The following is a 17237-nucleotide window of genomic DNA, read 5'->3' on the forward strand; positions in this document are numbered from 1 at the left end:
CTGGTACCCCCTGTATATAGCCTGTATATTGACTCTGTACCGGTACCCCCTGTATATAGCTGTATAGTTCCTGAGTGGCGCAGTGGTCTAAGGCACTGCATCGCAGTGCTAACTGTGCCACTAGAGATCCTGGTTCGAATCCAGGCTCTGTCGCAGCCGGCCGCGACCGGGAGACTCATGGGCGGCGCACAATTGGCCCAGCGTCGTCCAGGGTAGGGGAGGGAATGGCCGGCAGGGATGTAGCTCAGTTGATAGAGCATGGCGTTTGCAACGCCAGGGTTGTGGGTTCGATTCCCACGGGGGGCCAGTATAAAAAAATGATGTATTCACTAACTGTAAGTCGCTCTGGATAAGAGCGTCTGCTAAATGACTAAAATGTAATGTAAATGATATAGCCTGTATATTGACTCTGTACTGGTACCCCCTGTATATAGCCTGTATATTGACTCTGTACTGGTACCCCCTGTATATAGCTGTATATAGCCTGTATATTGACTCTGTACCGGTACCCCTGTATATAGCCTGTATATTGACTCTGTACCGGTACCCCCTGTATATAGCCTGTATATTGACTCTGTACCGGTACCCCCTGTATATAGCCTGTATATTGACTCTGTACCGGTCCCCCCTGTATATAGCCTGTATATTGACTCTGTACTGGTACCCCTGTATATAGCTGTATATAGCCTGTATATTGACTCTGTACTGGTACCCCCTGTATATAGCTGTATATAGCCTGTATATTGACTCTGTACTGGTACCCCCTGTATATAGCTGTATATAGCCTGTATATTGACTCTGTACCGGTATAGCCTGTATATTGACTCTGTACCGGTACCCCCTGTATATAGCCTGTATATTGACTCTGTACCGGTACCCCCTGTATATAGCCTGTATATTGACTCTGTACCGGTACCCCCTGTATATAGCCTGTATATTGACTCTGTACTGGTACCCCCTGTATATAGCTGTATATAGCCTGTATATTGACTCTGTACCGGTACCCCCTGTATATAGTCTGTATATTGACTCTGTACCGGTACCCCCTGTATATAGCCTGTATATTGACTCTGTACTGGTACCCCTGTATATAGCTGTATATAGCCTGTATATTGACTCTGTACTGGTACCCCCTGTATATAGCCTGTATATTGACTCTGTACCGGTACCCCCTGTATATAGCCTGTATATTGACTCTGTACTGGTACCCCCTCTATATAGCCTGTATATTGACTCTGTACCGGTCCCCCCTGTATATAGCTGTATATAGCCTGTATATTGACTCTGTACTGGTACCCCTGTATATAGCCTGTATATTGACTCTGTACTGGTACCCCTGTATATAGCTGTATATAGCCTGTATATTGACTCTGTACTGGTACCCCCTGTATATAGCCAGTATATTGACTCTGTACTGGTACCCCCTGTATATAGCCTGTATATTGACTCTGTACTGGTACCCCCTGTATATAGCCTGTATATTGACTCTGTACTGGTACCCCCTGTATATAGCTGTATATAGCCTGTATATTGACTCTGTACTGGTACCCCCTGTATATAGCCTGTATATTGACTCTGTACTGGTACCCCCTGTATATAGCTGTATATAGCCTGTATATTGACTCTGTACTGGTACCCCCTGTATATAGCTGTATATAGCCTGTATATTGACTCTGTACTGGTACCCCCTGTATATAGCCTGTATATAGCCTGTATATTGACTCTGTACCGGTACCCCCTGTATATAGCCTGTATATTGACTCTGTACTGGTACCCCTGTATATAGCTGTATATAGCCTGTATATTGACTCTGTACTGGTACCCCCTGTATATAGCCTGTATATTGACTCTGTACCGGTCCCCCCTGTATATAGCTGTATATAGCCTGTATATTGACTCTGTACCGGTACCCCCTGTATATAGCCTGTATATTGACTCTGTACTGGTACCCCCTGTATATAGCTGTATATAGCCTGTATATTGACTCTGTACTGGTACCCCCTGTATATAGCTGTATATAGCCTGTATATTGACTCTGTACTGGTACCCCCTGTATATAGCTGTATATAGCCTGTATATTGACTCTGTACTGGTACCCCCTGTATATAGCCTGTATATTGACTCTGTACTGGTACCCCCTGTATATAGCTGTATATAGCCTGTATATTGACTCTGTACTGGTACCCCTGTATATAGCCTGTATATTGACTCTGTACTGGTACCCCCTGTATATAGCTGTATATAGCCTGTATATTGACTCTGTACTGGTACCCCCTGTATATAGCTGTATATAGCCTGTATATTGACTCTGTACTGGTACCCCCTGTATATAGCTGTATATAGCCTGTATATTGACTCTGTACTGGTACCCCCTGTATATAGCTGTATATAGCCTGTATATTGACTCTGTACTGGTACCCCCTGTATATAGCCTGTATATTGACTCTGTACTGGTACCCCCTGTATATAGCTGTATATAGCCTGTATATTGACTCTGTACCGGTACCCCCTGTATATAGCCTGTATATTGACTCTGTACTGGTACCCCCTGTATATAGCTGTATATAGCCTGTATATTGACTTGGTACCGGTACCCCCTGTATATAGCCTGTATATTGACTCTGTACCGGTACCCCTGTATATAGCCTGTATATAGCCTGTATATTGACTCTGTACCGGTACCCCCTGTATCTAGCTGTATATAGCCTGTATATTGACTCTGTACCGGTACCCCCTGTATATAGCTGTATATAGCCTGTATATTGACTCTGTACCGGTACCCCCTGTATATAGCTGTATATAGCCTGTATATTGACTCTGTACCGGTACCCCCTGTATATAGCTGTATATAGCCTGTATATTGACTCTGTACTGGTACCCCCTGTATATAGCCTGTATATTGACTCTGTACCGGTACCCCCTGTATATAGCTGTATGTAGCCTGTATATTGACTCTGTACCGGTACCCCCTGTATATAGCTGTATATAGCCTGTATATTGACTCTGTACCGGTACCCCCTGTATATAGCTGTATATAGCCTGTATATTGACTCTGTACTGGTACCCCTGTATATAGCCTGTATATAGCCTGTATATTGACTCTGTACTGGTACCCCCTGTATATAGCTGTATATAGCCTGTATATTGACTCTGTACTGGTACCCCCTGTATATAGCTGTATATAGCCTGTATATTGACTCTGTACCGGTACCCCCTGTATATAGCTGTATATAGCCTGTATATTGACTCTGTACCGGTACCCCCTGTATATAGCTGTATATAGCCTGTATATAGACTCTGTACTGGTACCCCCCTGTATATAGCTGTATATAGCCTGTATATTGACTCTGTACCGGTACCCCTGTATATAGCCTGTATATTGACTCTGTACCGGTACCCCCTGTATATAGCTGTATATAGCCTGTATATTGACTCTGTACCGGTACCCCCTGTATATAGCCTGTATATTGACTCTGTACCGGTACCCCCTGTATATAGCCTGTATATTGACTCTGTACCGGTACCCCCTGTATATAGCCTGTATATTGACTCTGTACCGGTACCCCTGTATATAGCTGTATATAGCCTGTATATTGACTCTGTACTGGTACCCCCTGTATATAGCTGTATATAGCCTGTATATTGACTCTGTACTGGTACCCCCTGTATATAGCTGTATATAGCCTGTATATTGACTCTGTACCGGTACCCCCTGTATATAGCCTGTATATTGACTCTGTACTGGTACCCCTGTATATAGCTGTATATAGCCTGTATATTGACTCTGTACCGGTCCCCCCTGTATATAGCTGTATATAGCCTGTATATTGACTCTGTACTGGTACCCCTGTATATAGCTGTATATAGCCTGTATATTGACTCTGTACCGGTACCCCCTGTATATAGCTGTATATAGCCTGTATATTGACACTGTACTGGTACCCCCTGTATATAGCTGTATATAGCCTGTATATTGACTCTGTACTGGTACCCCCTGTATATAGCCTGTATATTGACTCTGTACCGGTACCCCCTGTATATAGCTGTATAGTTCCTGAGTGGCGCAGTGGTCTAAGGCACTGCATCGCAGTGCTAACTGTGCCACTAGAGATCCTGGTTCGAATCCAGGCTCTGTCGCAGCCGGCCGCGACCGGGAGACTCATGGGCGGCGCACAATTGGCCCAGCGTCGTCCAGGGTAGGGGAGGGAATGGCCGGCAGGGATGTAGCTCAGTTGATAGAGCATGGCGTTTGCAACGCCAGGGTTGTGGGTTCGATTCCCACGGGGGGCCAGTATAAAAAAATGATGTATTCACTAACTGTAAGTCGCTCTGGATAAGAGCGTCTGCTAAATGACTAAAATGTAATGTAAATGATATAGCCTGTATATTGACTCTGTACTGGTACCCCCTGTATATAGCCTGTATATTGACTCTGTACTGGTACCCCCTGTATATAGCTGTATATAGCCTGTATATTGACTCTGTACCGGTACCCCTGTATATAGCCTGTATATTGACTCTGTACCGGTACCCCCTGTATATAGCCTGTATATTGACTCTGTACCGGTACCCCCTGTATATAGCCTGCATATTGACTCTGTACCGGTCCCCCCTGTATATAGCCTGTATATTGACTCTGTACCGGTCCCCCCTGTATATAGCCTGTATATTGACTCTGTACTGGTACCCCTGTATATAGCTGTATATTGACTCTGTACTGGTACCCCCTGTATCTAGCTGTATATAGCCTGTATATTGACTCTGTACCGGTACCCCCTGTATATAGCTGTATATAGCCTGTATATTGACTCTGTACCGGTACCCCCTGTATATAGCTGTATATAGCCTGTATATTGACTCTGTACCGGTACCCCCTGTATATAGCTGTATATAGCCTGTATATTGACTCTGTACTGGTACCCCCTGTATATAGCCTGTATATTGACTCTGTACCGGTACCCCCTGTATATAGCCTGTATATTGACTCTGTACTGTACCCCCTGTATATAGCTGTATATAGCCTGTATATTGACTCTGTACCGGTACCCCCTGTATATAGCCTGTATATTGACTCTTTCCCGGTACCCCCTGTATATAGCCTGTATATTGACTCTGTACTGGTACCCCTGTATATAGCCTGTATATTGACTCTGTACTGGTACCCCTGTATATAGCCTGTATATTGACTCTGTACTGGTACCCCCTGTATATAGCCTGTATATTGACTCTGTACCGGTACCCCCTGTATATAGCCTGTATATTGACTCTGTACTGGTACCCCCTGTATATAGCTGTATATAGCCTGTATATTGACTCTGTACTGGTACCCCCTGTATATAGCTGTATATAGCCTGTATATTGACTCTGTACTGGTACCCCTGTATATAGCCTGTATATAGCCTGTATATTGACTCTGTACCGGTACCCCCTGTATATAGCTGTATATAGCCTGTATATTGACTCTGTACTGGTACCCCCTGTATATAGCCTGTATATTGACTCTGTACCGGTACCCCCTGTATATAGCCTGTATATTGACTCTGTACTGGTACCCCCTGTATATAGCCTGTATATTGACTCTGTACCGGTCCCCCCTGTATATAGCTGTATATAGCCTGTATATTGACTCTGTACTGGTACCCCTGTATATAGCCTGTATATTGACTCTGTACCGGTACCCCCTGTATATAGCCTGTATATTGACTCTGTACTGGTACCCCTGTATATAGCTGTATATAGCCTGTATATTGACTCTGTACTGGTACCCCCTGTATATAGCCTGTATATTGACTCTGTACCGGTACCCCCTGTATATAGCCTGTATATTGACTCTGTACTGGTACCCCCTGTATATAGCTGTATATAGCCTGTATATTGACTCTGTACTGGTACCCCCTGTATATAGCTGTATATAGCCTGTATATTGACTCTGTACTGGTACCCCTGTATATAGCCTGTATATAGCCTGTATATTGACTCTGTACCGGTACCCCCTGTATATAGCTGTATATAGCCTGTATATTGACTCTGTACTGGTACCCCCTGTATATAGCTGTATATAGCCTGTATATTGACTCTGTACTGGTACCCCCTGTATATAGCTGTATATAGCCTGTATATTGACTCTGTACTGGTACCCCCTGTATATAGCTGTATATAGCCTGTATATTGACTCTGTACCGGTACCCCCTGTATATAGCTGTATATAGCCTGTATATTGACTCTGTACTGGTACCCCCTGTATATAGCCTGTATATTGACTCTGTACTGGTACCCCCTGTACATAGCTGTATATAGCCTGTATATTGACTCTGTACCGGTACCCCTGTATATAGCTGTATATAGCCTGTATATTGACTCTGTACTGGTACCCCCTGTATATAGCTGTATATAGCCTGTATATTGACTCTGTACTGGTACCCCCTGTATATAGCTGTATATAGCCTGTATATTGACTCTGTACTGGTACCCCCTGTATATAGCTGTATATAGCCTGTATATTGACTCTGTACCGGTACCCCTGTATATAGCTGTATATAGCCTGTATATTGACTCTGTACCGGTACCCCCTGTATATAGCCTGTATATTGACTCTGTACTGGTACCCCCTGTATATAGCTGTATATAGCCTGTATATTGACTCTGTACTGGTACCCCCTGTATATAGCTGTATATAGCCTGTATATTGACTCTGTACTGGTACCCCCTGTATATAGCTGTATATAGCCTGTATATTGACTCTGTACCGGTACCCCCTGTATATAGCCTGTATATTGACTCTGTACTGGTACCCCCTGTATATAGCTGTATATAGCCTGTATATTGACTCTGTACCGGTACCCCCTGTATATAGCCTGTATATTGACTCTGTACCGGTACCCCCTGTATATAGCCTGTATATTGACTCTGTACTGGTACCCCCTGTATATAGCTGTATATAGCCTGTATATTGACTCTGTACCGGTACCCCCTGTATATAGCCTGTATATTGACTCTGTACCGGTACCCCCTGTATATAGCCTGTATATTGACTCTGTACTGGTACCCCTGTATATAGCTGTATATAGCCTGTATATTGACTCTGTACTGGTACCCCCTGTATATAGCCTGTATATTGACTCTGTACCGGTACCCCCTGTATATAGCCTGTATATTGACTCTGTACTGGTACCCCCTGTATATAGCCTGTATATTGACTCTGTACCGGTCCCCCCTGTATATAGCTGTATATAGCCTGTATATTGACTCTGTACTGGTACCCCTGTATATAGCCTGTATATTGACTCTGTACTGGTACCCCTGTATATAGCTGTATATAGCCTGTATATTGACTCTGTACTGGTACCCCCTGTATATAGCCAGTATATTGACTCTGTACTGGTACCCCCTGTATATAGCCTGTATATTGACTCTGTACTGGTACCCCCTGTATATAGCCTGTATATTGACTCTGTACTGGTACCCCCTGTATATAGCTGTATATAGCCTGTATATTGACTCTGTACTGGTACCCCCTGTATATAGCCTGTATATTGACTCTGTACTGGTACCCCCTGTATATAGCTGTATATAGCCTGTATATTGACTCTGTACTGGTACCCCCTGTATATAGCTGTATATAGCCTGTATATTGACTCTGTACTGGTACCCCCTGTATATAGCCTGTATATAGCCTGTATATTGACTCTGTACCGGTACCCCCTGTATATAGCCTGTATATTGACTCTGTACTGGTACCCCTGTATATAGCTGTATATAGCCTGTATATTGACTCTGTACTGGTACCCCCTGTATATAGCCTGTATATTGACTCTGTACCGGTCCCCCCTGTATATAGCTGTATATAGCCTGTATATTGACTTTGTACCGGTACCCCCTGTATATAGCCTGTATATTGACTCTGTACTGGTACCCCCTGTATATAGCTGTATATAGCCTGTATATTGACTCTGTACTGGTACCCCCTGTATATAGCTGTATATAGCCTGTATATTGACTCTGTACTGGTACCCCCTGTATATAGCTGTATATAGCCTGTATATTGACTCTGTACTGGTACCCCCTGTATATAGCCTGTATATTGACTCTGTACTGGTACCCCCTGTATATAGCTGTATATAGCCTGTATATTGACTCTGTACTGGTACCCCTGTATATAGCCTGTATATTGACTCTGTACTGGTACCCCCTGTATATAGCTGTATATAGCCTGTATATTGACTCTGTACTGGTACCCCCTGTATATAGCTGTATATAGCCTGTATATTGACTCTGTACTGGTACCCCCTGTATATAGCTGTATATAGCCTGTATATTGACTCTGTACTGGTACCCCCTGTATATAGCTGTATATAGCCTGTATATTGACTCTGTACTGGTACCCCCTGTATATAGCTGTATATAGCCTGTATATTGACTCTGTACTGGTACCCCCTGTATATAGCCTGTATATTGACTCTGTACTGGTACCCCCTGTATATAGCTGTATATAGCCTGTATATTGACTCTGTACCGGTACCCCCTGTATATAGCCTGTATATTGACTCTGTACTGGTACCCCCTGTATATAGCTGTATATAGCCTGTATATTGACTTGGTACCGGTACCCCCTGTATATAGCCTGTATATTGACTCTGTACCGGTACCCCTGTATATAGCCTGTATATAGCCTGTATATTGACTCTGTACCGGTACCCCCTGTATCTAGCTGTATATAGCCTGTATATTGACTCTGTACCGGTACCCCCTGTATATAGCTGTATATAGCCTGTATATTGACTCTGTACCGGTACCCCCTGTATATAGCTGTATATAGCCTGTATATTGACTCTGTACCGGTACCCCCTGTATATAGCTGTATATAGCCTGTATATTGACTCTGTACTGGTACCCCCTGTATATAGCCTGTATATTGACTCTGTACCGGTACCCCCTGTATATAGCTGTATATAGCCTGTATATTGACTCTGTACCGGTACCCCCTGTATATAGCTGTATATAGCCTGTATATTGACTCTGTACCGGTACCCCCTGTATATAGCTGTATATAGCCTGTATATTGACTCTGTACTGGTACCCCTGTATATAGCCTGTATATAGCCTGTATATTGACTCTGTACTGGTACCCCCTGTATATAGCTGTATATAGCCTGTATATTGACTCTGTACTGGTACCCCCTGTATATAGCTGTATATAGCCTGTATATTGACTCTGTACCGGTACCCCCTGTATATAGCTGTATATAGCCTGTATATTGACTCTGTACCGGTACCCCCTGTATATAGCTGTATATAGCCTGTATATAGACTCTGTACTGGTACCCCCCTGTATATAGCTGTATATAGCCTGTATATTGACTCTGTACCGGTACCCCTGTATATAGCCTGTATATTGACTCTGTACTGGTACCCCCTGTATATAGCTGTATATAGCCTGTATATTGACTCTGTACTGGTACCCCTGTATATAGCCTGTATATTGACTCTGTACCGGTACCCCCTGTATATAGCCTGTATATTGACTCTGTACTGGTACCCCTGTATATAGCTGTATATAGCCTGTATATTGACTCTGTACTGGTACCCCCTGTATATAGCCTGTATATTGACTCTGTACCGGTACCCCCTGTATATAGCCTGTATATTGACTCTGTACTGGTACCCCCTGTATATAGCTGTATATAGCCTGTATATTGACTCTGTACTGGTACCCCCTGTATATAGCTGTATATAGCCTGTATATTGACTCTGTACTGGTACCCCTGTATATAGCCTGTATATAGCCTGTATATTGACTCTGTACCGGTACCCCCTGTATATAGCTGTATATAGCCTGTATATTGACTCTGTACTGGTACCCCCTGTATATAGCTGTATATAGCCTGTATATTGACTCTGTACTGGTACCCCCTGTATATAGCTGTATATAGCCTGTATATTGACTCTGTACTGGTACCCCCTGTATATAGCTGTATATAGCCTGTATATTGACTCTGTACCGGTACCCCCTGTATATAGCTGTATATAGCCTGTATATTGACTCTGTACTGGTACCCCCTGTATATAGCCTGTATATTGACTCTGTACTGGTACCCCCTGTACATAGCTGTATATAGCCTGTATATTGACTCTGTACCGGTACCCCTGTATATAGCTGTATATAGCCTGTATATTGACTCTGTACTGGTACCCCCTGTATATAGCTGTATATAGCCTGTATATTGACTCTGTACTGGTACCCCCTGTATATAGCTGTATATAGCCTGTATATTGACTCTGTACTGGTACCCCCTGTATATAGCTGTATATAGCCTGTATATTGACTCTGTACCGGTACCCCTGTATATAGCTGTATATAGCCTGTATATTGACTCTGTACCGGTACCCCCTGTATATAGCCTGTATATTGACTCTGTACTGGTACCCCCTGTATATAGCTGTATATAGCCTGTATATTGACTCTGTACTGGTACCCCCTGTATATAGCTGTATATAGCCTGTATATTGACTCTGTACTGGTACCCCCTGTATATAGCTGTATATAGCCTGTATATTGACTCTGTACCGGTACCCCCTGTATATAGCCTGTATATTGACTCTGTACTGGTACCCCCTGTATATAGCTGTATATAGCCTGTATATTGACTCTGTACCGGTACCCCCTGTATATAGCCTGTATATTGACTCTGTACCGGTACCCCCTGTATATAGCTGTATATAGCCTGTATATTGACTCTGTACTGGTACCCCCTGTATATAGCTGTATATAGCCTCCCTACTGTTATTTTACTGTTGCTCTTTCATTATTTGTTATTTTGATATTTTTATTTTATTTTTTATTTTTTCTCATCAATTTTTTACTTAACTTATTTTTCTTAAAACTGCACTGTTGGTTAAGGGCTTGTAAGCATTTCACTGTAAGGTTTACACCTGTTGTATTCGGTTCATGTGACAAATAACATTTGATTTGATTTGAACAGTATAGTATCATAATGTACAAATCCCTCTTTACTGCAGTAATATTTTTATTTATTTATACAACATTTTTATTGGGCTGCCACTCAAAAGAAAAGTAAAAAACAGTAAGAAATACATACAGAGTTTAAGTGATAATAAATTCAATAAAAACAGGAAAAGAAAAGGTCTGGGTAGATGCTGATCTCCCTCTGTTTCAGCAGTTCAGCACTCAGGTCTGGGTAGATGCTGATCTCCCTCTGTTTCAGCAGTTCAGCACTCAGGTCTGGGTAGATGCTGATCTCCCTCTGTTTCAGCACTCAGGTCTGGGTAGATGCTGATCTCCCTCTGTTTCAGCACTCAGGTCTGGGTAGATGCTGATCTCCCTCTGTTTCAGCACTCAGGTCTGGGTAGATGCTGATCTCCCTCTGTTTCAGCACTCAGGTCTGGGTAGATGCTGATCTCCCTCTGTTTCAGCACTCAGGTCTGGGTATATGCTGATCCTCTTCCCTGCATAGATCAGACCCCCGGGTTCCACTGCAAGGCCAACAATTCGGTGCTTGACTTCAAAGCTGTGGATCCGTACAATCATACAGCGAAAGCCATTCTGGAGCGGCCCTGTGCAGTGCTCAATGTTAACCAGCGGCATGGGACCCAGCATCTCCTGGCCAAACAGTTCATAGAAAAGATTGTCATGAAGGAAGCTGGGTTGCCCACTTCCTCACCAGTTTCAAGTCCTGTGACCCGCACATAGAATTTACTGGAATGATTTGAGTGATTCTGTTTTCTCTTTTAGGAGATTGATTATCCCTTCCAACAGCTCACTGTTTCCAGGTCATGGAGTCACATCTCTGTCCCATTGGCTGTCTTCTACAGACTTCCCATTTTGGTTGAATAGGTATCCACTTTAGCAGTGAACACTGCCAATGATACATTTACAGGTATTAATTGTAAGTCGAAGGCAGAGGTAATCTCCTAAAAAATAATCTCTGGTATAGTAACGTCCAGCTCTTTCTGTTGGTGTTGAGAGCCGCCATGTTAATAATAATAATATAATAATAATAATAATAATAATAATAATAATAATAATAATAATAATGTTCCCACTGTTGAATTGTGGACAGCTGCTGGAGCGGAATAGACTTGCTAATTATATATTGTCCCACATCTTAATTTACATTTTAGTCATTTAGCAGACGCTCTTATCCAGAGCGACTTACAGTTAGTGAGTGCATACATTTTTCATACTGGCCCCCCGTGGGTAACAAACCCACAACCCTGCCGTTGCAAACGCCATGCTCTACCAACTGGCCCCCCGTGGGAAACGAACCCACAACCCTGGCGTTGCAAACGCCATGCTCTACCAACTGGCCCCCCGTGGGAAACGAACCCACAACCCTGGCGTTGCAAATGCCATGCTCTACCCAACTGAGCTACACGGGGCCAACATTTTTCTAGTTTTTTTTTAATTTATGGCTAGCCAGGGGCTTTATGGCTCCATCACTCAGACATTATTTATAAACGAAGCATTTGTGTTTAGTGAGTATGCCAGATAAGAGGCAGTAGGGATGACCAGGGATGTTCTCATGATGTGTGTGAAATGGACTATTGTCCTGTCCTGTTAAGCATTCGAAATGGGTGTCAGGGGAAATGTATGGAGTAAAAAGTACATTATTTTCTTTAGGAATGTAAAAGTAAAAGTAGTCAAAAATATAAATAGTAAAGTACAGATACCCCAAAAAACTACTTAAGTAGTACTTTAAAGTACTTTGTTTCATGGTGCTTTAAGACAGACCTATGGCACCTATAGCTCTCAGCTAGCGCCCATATTTATTTTCTGTTACTAATCTATATCACTGTCTTGTAGATGTATTTAGCATCTAGAAAGTTCTTTATTACTTTAATAGATTCTGAGATTCTGTTGTGACTAATGTTAGTGTGTATGGTGTACAAAGGCTGTGAGGTGTAACATGCATCAACTGGTCATTGTAGAGTAATTGTACTTAAGTAGTACTTTAAAGGATTTTTACTCAAGTACTTTAAAGAGGGTTTCCACCCAATTGCCAATGTTATTCTTAAAGGTTATTGTTCTAATACATAAGCCAGGTCATGAAGGTCACTGTAAAACTGCTGCATTCAAAATTGTAGTTATTTTTTTATTTTATTTTTAACATAACATTGAGTGAATATAAATATAAAATAGATTTTAAAAAAGTTTGAAGGAAATTAGCTTTAAAACTGAAAAATGTATCTCATCTCCATGGAGAAATGTGTAGAATTGCAGGAAATTGGCTTAAAAATGCTAAAGTTTCTCTCCAACGCCAAGATGGGGGCCTCTAAAATGTTATTTCAAACTCAGACCACGCCCCCTGGCCACCTAAGACCCTTTTTGATCTAGAAAAAACCCTGGAGAGAAAAAACAACATTGTTTTATTAGATGAATGAATGTGGTGGATGTTTGTATGTAATGAAGCGCTCTATTGTTTCCAGGTTCTCCTGAGAACCAAGAAAATCGCCAAGGAGGTTCTGGAGAAGAGAATCTATATCTGTTCCCCCCCTCTGGACAGAACCTTCTAGAACCTGAACAGAACAACGGAACCCTGTGATTGGAGGAGACACGCAGGACCAGCCTCTCATAGTGTCCTAATCACTACTTTTGACCAGAGCTCTGCATGTTATGGGCCAGGGCCATATGTAGCAGCCCTATGTGGCTCTGGTCAAAAGTAGTGCACTATAAAGGGAACAGGGTGCCATTTGGGACTGGAATGGGTGTCCTGTTGTGGGCCGCCAGTCATGCTACTAACGTTCCATCCATTGCCTCTACTCCAGTGTTGTGTAAACGCAACTCAACACTTGATAAGATTTAATACTGTATATACCATTTATAATAACACACACAAGTGACTACAATGACCTTCTCTGAGTCCCAAATGGCACCCTATTTCCTATAATAGTTCAAAAGTAGTGCACTACATAGGGAATAGGGTGCCATTTGGGTACTGATGATGAAGAGGTTGGAACATACTGGCCATTTATTCTATTAAAGTGTGGATTTTTCACATTTGTCATCCGTAGTGGAGTAGTGTGGTTTCAGTCTGAGGTTACATCTCAAATGGCACCCTATTCCCTATACAGTACACTACTTTTGGCCAGAGCCATGTATGGGGAATCGGATGCCATTTGGGACTCAAGCATGGGGTTTTCCTCAGTTGACGTGCAGGGTGACATCCCTATAGGTCTGAGTCTCTACAATTCTCCGGGCTGGCTGTGATTGGCTGGTTCCAGCGGTTTGTCTGGTGTCACAGGGGGCTGGGTGTTTCTGGAAGACGTGGATACGTCTCTCTTCATCGGTTAGGGGTGGAGCTGACCTCTTGTACTGGAACGACCTCTGCCTCAGGAACTCCCTTCAGGAAGTGACATCACACTTATGTTTCATGGTGCTTTAAGACAGACCTATGGCACCTATAGCTCTCCGCTAGCACCCATATTTATTTTCTGCTACTAATCTATATCACTGTCTTGTAGATGTATTTAGCATCTAGAAAGTTCTTTATTACTTTAATAGATTCTGAGATTATGTTGTGACTAATGTTAGTGTGTATGGTATACAGTGAGGGAAAAAAGTATTTGATCCCCTGCTGATTTTGTACGTTTGCCCACTGACAAAGACATGATCAGTCTATAATTTTAATGGTAGGTTTATTTGAACAGTGAGAGACAGAATAACATCAAAAAAATCCAGAAAAATGCATGTCAAAATTTTTATAAATTGATTTTTATTTTAATGCGGGAAATAAGTATTTGACCCCTCTGCAAAACATGACTTAGTACTTGGTGATAAAACCCTTGTTGGCAATCACAGAGGTCAGACGTTTCTTGTAGTTGGCCACCAGGTTTGCACACATCTCAGGAGGGATTTTGTCCCACTCCTCTTTGCAGATCTTCTCCAACTCATTAAGGTTTCGAGGCTGATGTTTGGCAACTCGAACCTTCAGCTCCCTCCACAGATTTTCTATGGGATTAAGGTCTGGAGACTGGCTAGGCCACTCCAGGACCTTAATGTGCTTCTTCTTGAGCCACTCCTTTGTTGCCTTGGCCATGTGTTTTGGGTCATTGTCATGCTGGAATACCCATCCACGACCTATTTTTAATGCCCTGGCTGAGGGAAGGAGGTTCTCAGCCAAGATTTGACGGTACATGGCCCCGTCCATCGTCCCTTTGATGCGGTGAAGTTGTCCTGTCCCCTTAGCAGAAAAACACCCCCAAACCATAATGTTTCCACCTCCGTGTTTGACGGTGGGGATGGTGTTCTTGGGGTCATAGGCAGCATTCCTCCTCCTCCAAACACGGCGAATTGAGTTGATAGCAAAGAGCTCAATTTTGGTCTCATCTGACCACAACACTTTCACCCAGTTCTCCTCTGAATCATTCAGATGTTCATTGGCAAACTTCAGACGGGCATGTATATGTGCTTTCTTGAGCAGGGGGACCTTGCGGGCGCTGCAGGATTTCAGTCCTTCACAGCGTAGTGTGTTACCAATTGTTTTCTTGGTGACTATGGTCCCAGCTGCCTTGAGATCATTGACAAGATCCTCCCGTGTAGTTCTGGGCTGATTCCTCACCGTTCTCATGATCATTGCAACTCCACGAGGTGAGATCTTGCATGGAGCCCCAGGCCGAGGAAGATTGACAGTCTTTTGTGTTTCTTCCATTTGCGAATAATCGCACCAACTGTTGTCACCTTCTCACCAAGCTGCTTGGCGATGGTCTTGTAGGTCTACAATCTTGTCCCTGACATCCTTGGAGAACTCTTTGGTCTTGGCCATGGTGGAGAGTTTGGAATCTGATTGATTGATTGCTTCTGTGGACAGGTGTCTTTTATACAGGTAACAAACTGAGATTAGGAGCACTCTCTTTAAGAGTGTGCTCCTAATCTCAGCTCGTTACCTGTATAAAAGAGGCCTGGGAGCCAGAAGTCTTTCTGATTGAGAGGGGGTCAAATACTTATTTCCCTCATTAAAATGCAAATCAATTTATATACATTTTTGACATGCGTTTTTCTGGATTTTTGTTGTTGTTATTCTGTCTCTCACTGTTCAAATAAACCTACCATTAAAATTATAGACTGATAATTTCTTTGTCAGTGGGCAAACGTACAAAATCAGCAGGGGATCAAATACGTTTTTCCCCTCACTGTACAAAGGTTGTGAGGTAACATACATGAACTGGTAATTGTAGAGTCAGGAGTGTTAGGGTTAGGTAAGGGTTAGAGTTAGGTAAGGGTTAGAGTCAGGAGGGTTAGGTAACGGTTAGAGTCAGGAGTGTACACTACCGGTCAAAAGTTTTAGAACACCTACTCATTCAAGGGTGTTTCTTTATTTTTACTATTTTCTACATTGCAGAATAATAGTGAAGACATCAAAACTATGAAATAACACATATGGAATCATTCACATGCGGATGATCTCTGCATGTGTATTTCCCACCATAAAGCATGGAGGAGGTGGTGTTATGGTGTGGGGGTGCTTTGCTGGTGACACTGTCTGTGATTTACTTAGAATTCAAGGCACACTTAACCAGCATGGCTGCCACAGCAATCTGCAGCAATACGCCATACAATCTGGTTTGGGCTTAGTGGGACTATCATTGGTTTTTCAAGTGGACATTGACCTGTGTAAGGGCTATTTTACCAAGAAGGAGAGTGATGGAGTGTTGCATCAGATGACCTGGCCTCAACAATCCCCCGACCTCAACCAAATTGAGATGGTTTAGGATGAGTCGGACGGCAGAGTGAAGGAAAAGCAGCCAACAAGTGCTCAGCATATGTCGGAACTCCAAGACTGTTGGCAAAGCATTCCAGGTGAAGCTGGTTGAGAGAATGCCAAGTGTGTGCAAAGTTATCAAGGCAAAGGGTGGTTATTTGAAGAATCTCAAATATAAAATATATTTTGATTTGTTTAACACTTTTTTGGTTACTACATGATTCCATATGTGTTATTTCATAGTTTTGATGTCTTCACTATTATTCTACAATGTAGAAAACAGTACAAATAAAGAAAAACCCTTGAATGAGTAGGTGTTCTAAAACTTTTGACCGGTAGTGTACTTCCATACATTTTTTCAACTGGTACCGGGGAACATTCAGACGAGTCTTCTGAGGTTTGTGGGCGTCCTAGAACAAATCAACCGACATGTTCATGAGAGACTCACCTTTCCACAGAGGGGTCATATTAGTGTGCAGCCCAAACTGTTCAGACACTACAGACAGAAGTTGGCAGATCGGT

The sequence above is a fragment of the Coregonus lavaretus genome (genome assembly GCF_964263955.1).
Source record: "Coregonus lavaretus genome assembly, chromosome: 8".
NCBI lineage: Eukaryota > Metazoa > Chordata > Actinopteri > Salmoniformes > Salmonidae > Coregonus > Coregonus lavaretus.